The sequence below is a fragment of the Gossypium hirsutum genome, chromosome A08, assembly GCF_007990345.1.
Source record: "Gossypium hirsutum isolate 1008001.06 chromosome A08, Gossypium_hirsutum_v2.1, whole genome shotgun sequence".
In the NCBI taxonomy this organism is placed as follows: domain Eukaryota; kingdom Viridiplantae; phylum Streptophyta; class Magnoliopsida; order Malvales; family Malvaceae; genus Gossypium; species Gossypium hirsutum.
Genome location: NC_053431.1, coordinates 46,164,043 through 46,168,000, shown reverse-complemented (window position 1 = coordinate 46,168,000; position 3,958 = coordinate 46,164,043).

Below are 3,958 nucleotides of genomic sequence, written 5' to 3'. Positions count from 1 at the left end.
ACATACCAACATTTTCAACCAAAAGTAAGCTAAATCTCATGGCTTAAATCATAATTCAAAACATAACATCAACTCACTAGCCTATACATGCCATAAACTATATTTACAAGTATCCAAAAATACCAACAAGTAGTCGATAGTGTGTTGATGGTTCCTGATGATCCCTGATGTCTGAGCTAGCTTTGATACTTTATAAAACAAAGACAAATAACACACAGTAAGCTTCATAGCTCAGTAAGTTCGTACCAAAAATACTTAACAGTTTATAATATACAAGTCATCAATTAATAAACACTTAATAGTTCACATATCATCATTCAATTCTAATCCATGACCATCTATCATGTATATAAAAATTCATCAAGCTTCACACACATAGTATCAATTACCACATAGGTATCATACGTACATGTACTTTCTCGTATTTATTTATTTCATTCTCACCTCTTTGTTCAATACGTTAAATCGTTCAGGAAATCTTTCAATGCTTTAAGAACTCACACTCTTAGTGCATAAATGATTAGCTGAAACTATAACGATATCGCACACTCAGTGAAATTACATTAAACCAAAACTATCTCGGTACCGCACACTTAGTGCCACATATAGCCGAAGTTATTCCAATTCGCACACTAAGTGCTTTATATAGTCGAAGCTATCTCGAAACGCATACTAAGTGCCAAACATAGTCGATTTGTTGTCGTACGCAATGGTAGTTGAATATATACACTTTATACAATATTAAAGCATTGAAACATAATTGTAACAATGTTTATCACGTACGAACTTACCTCGGACGTAAAAACGATGAAATTGGTTGATTAGTCGAGTACTTTGTTCTTGCATCGATCTAAGTCCGATTTCTTTTGTTCTTGATCTATATACATTCAAAATTAACTTATTCAATCACATATTTATTCAATTTAATCCACAAACACATATTTGGGCATTTTTTCACTTTAGCCCTTAAAGTTACACATTAATTCAATTTAGTCCCTATTTCATAATTACACAAAATTCACAAAATTCAATTTAACCCATGCTTGACTGAAATATATAGGCTCCATAAAAGCCCATATTTATCAATATTTCACACATTTAACTACCCATATTACACTTTTCACAAATTAATCCTATTTAGGCATTTTTGTAAAAAATCACTTAACAAAACTTTAATATCTATCATCAAGCTTTCAATATTCATCAATAATCATTCAAAATCTCAAGAATTCATCAATGGAAAGTCAAAAATTCATCAAAAAATTCAGAAATTAGGGTACGGGGTAGCTAGTACTCAAAGCAACGATCACAAAAACATCAAAAATAATCAAAAATCGAGCTAAAACCGTACCTTAATCAAGCTTGTAAGTGTCGAACCCTAAAATGAGTGTAAAAGCTTTCTTTTTGCTTCAATAATCGGTTATGGAAAGAAAGATGAACACCATTTTCTATTTTGTTATTATTTATCTTATGTTGTTTAACATTTTACAAATTTAACCTTAATTAAAACCATTATAAAACACATAATTCAAGGACATTTATGTCCATCACCACTATCAATGGTCTAATTACAACATAAGGACCTCTCATTTAATAAGCCATAGCAATTTGGCACTTTTAACATATAGAATGCAACTTCTGCATTTTACGCGATTTAGTCCTTTTGTCAAATTAACCACTTAAACGATAAAATTATCAGACGAAACTTTCACACATGTATAGTCACATACTATAGACACCAAAAATAATATTAAAATAATTTTACGACCTCGAATTTATGGTTCTAAAATCACTGCTCCAATTTAACTAAAAATCTGGCTGTTACAACATTGGTTAAGCACCTAGGATGATTGTTTTGACATGTTTTGAATGTTTTTGATCGTGTTTCGAACTGGTTAAATAAATGATTTTTGAGTTTTTTATTGTCCAACCTTGTAGGGAATGGTAAACTTGTTATTTAAGGTACATTTTGAGCCCACACGGCCAGGCACACAGACGTGTGATTGAACTGTGTGAGACACACGGCTAGCACATGGGCGTACGAGGCCATTTCGAAAGAGCACACGGTCTGGCACACGGGCATGTGGCTTGGTCGTGTGACCCAAGTTAGAGAGTTACATGAATTGGGATATGGCCATGTGAACCCTACAGCTCTGAAATTTTTTATTATTTTTTGAAAAATTCTCTGAGTTTTTGAATTAGTCCCGATTTGTTTCTAATACGTATTTTGGGCCTTGAGGGCTCAAATAAGGGACATTATGTATGTATTTAATTATTTTTTTACCTGAATATTATATGATATCAATGTTTGAAATTTATGTCTGTTTGACCGGTAAACTTCGGTAATGCTCCGAAACTCTATTCCGTCGACGGATGTGGGTTAGGGGCGTTACATGGTTATTTCTCAATTTGGATAAATATTACATGTAATAATTAAGGATGAATGGTGTAGAAATATTATTGGTTAAAATATTTATTATTATTTTATTTTAAGATATTTTAATATTAATTAATGATTAAATAAAAGATGAAAAAGAAAAGAATTTTCTCCATCTTTCTTTTAAGTTCACTCCATTACCATCCATGGAGAAAATATAAATATTTTTTCTTTACAATTTGGTCCTTTCCTTGAAAAAATATATATTTTTTCTATTAAAATTTCTAGTAAAATCAAGTCTCCAACAAATTAGTAAACTTAGATATCAAGAGGAAGATTGTATATTCATGTTGGAGGAGAAAGAAAATAAAGCTAAGGCTTGAAATTTAGAGAACAAGGTAAAAATATCAAAGTTCCATCATGTTTTCAAGTTTGATCTTGTTGAAAAAGTATAAAAATGATGTTGAAGTAAAGATGTCTCATGGAAAGTTTTTTGACATGTTATTGAAGAAAGAAATAGAGGAAGTGATCCAAGTGTTAAGGTGAAAAGAAAACAAGCGATTCAAGGTTTAAGAAAGGCAAGTACCCTTGAATTCTCTTGAAACCTGAGGACTAAAATGTAAATTTTATGAAATTTATGGTAAAGTAATAAAATAAAGTGTAAAATAATTTGATATGTGAAATAATAAATTATGATAGAAATTTTAATTGAAATGTAATATGGTAGTGAATTAAACATAAAGTGATGTTAAAGTTAAATTATAGTAAATATTGATTTTTCATTATGTTAAGGGCTAAATTGTGAATATTGTGAAAATTATAATTGAAATAAGAGAATTGAAGTGCATAAAAATTTGATATGTGAAAAAAGATATTATGATGAATTATTTGATTGAAGTTGTAACAGCCTGGTTTTAGCTAAATCGAAACAGTGATTTCGGGATAACAAATTCGATGTCGAAAAATTATTTTAATATTATTTTATGTGTATACAACATGATAGTATGTATGTGTGAAAAATTTCGTGAGCTAATTTTATCGTTTAATTGCTCAATTTGAGACTTAATCGTGTAAAATGCAAAAGTTGCATACTATTTGTTAAAGTGCTTAACTGCTATGATTTAATAAATTAAAAGTCCTTATGATGATATTAGACCATTGATAATGTTAATGGACATTAATGGACATAGTTTATGTGTTTTTAAAGTTTATTAACTAAGGTTAATTTAGTAAAAATGTTAATAAACATATAATAAATAAAAAAAGTTAAAATAAGTCTTATTATCATCTTGTTCAACGGAAAGTTAGGGCTAAGGAAAGCTAATTCTTTTCTCTTCATTCGGCTATGCCATATTTGTCAATTAAGGCACAATTTTTGATTCGTTTTTTTTTATGATTTTTACGTTTTTGAGATTGTTGCTTCGTATTCTAGCTAGCCTATACCTTTAATTTCGAAACTGTTAAAGATTTTGAGAGTTTCTATTGTTGAATCTATGTGTTCTTTGATGCTTAATGTTGAAATATGAAAGTTTGATGATAGTTTTACATGTTTTGTAAAGTGATTTTTGACAAAAATATTGA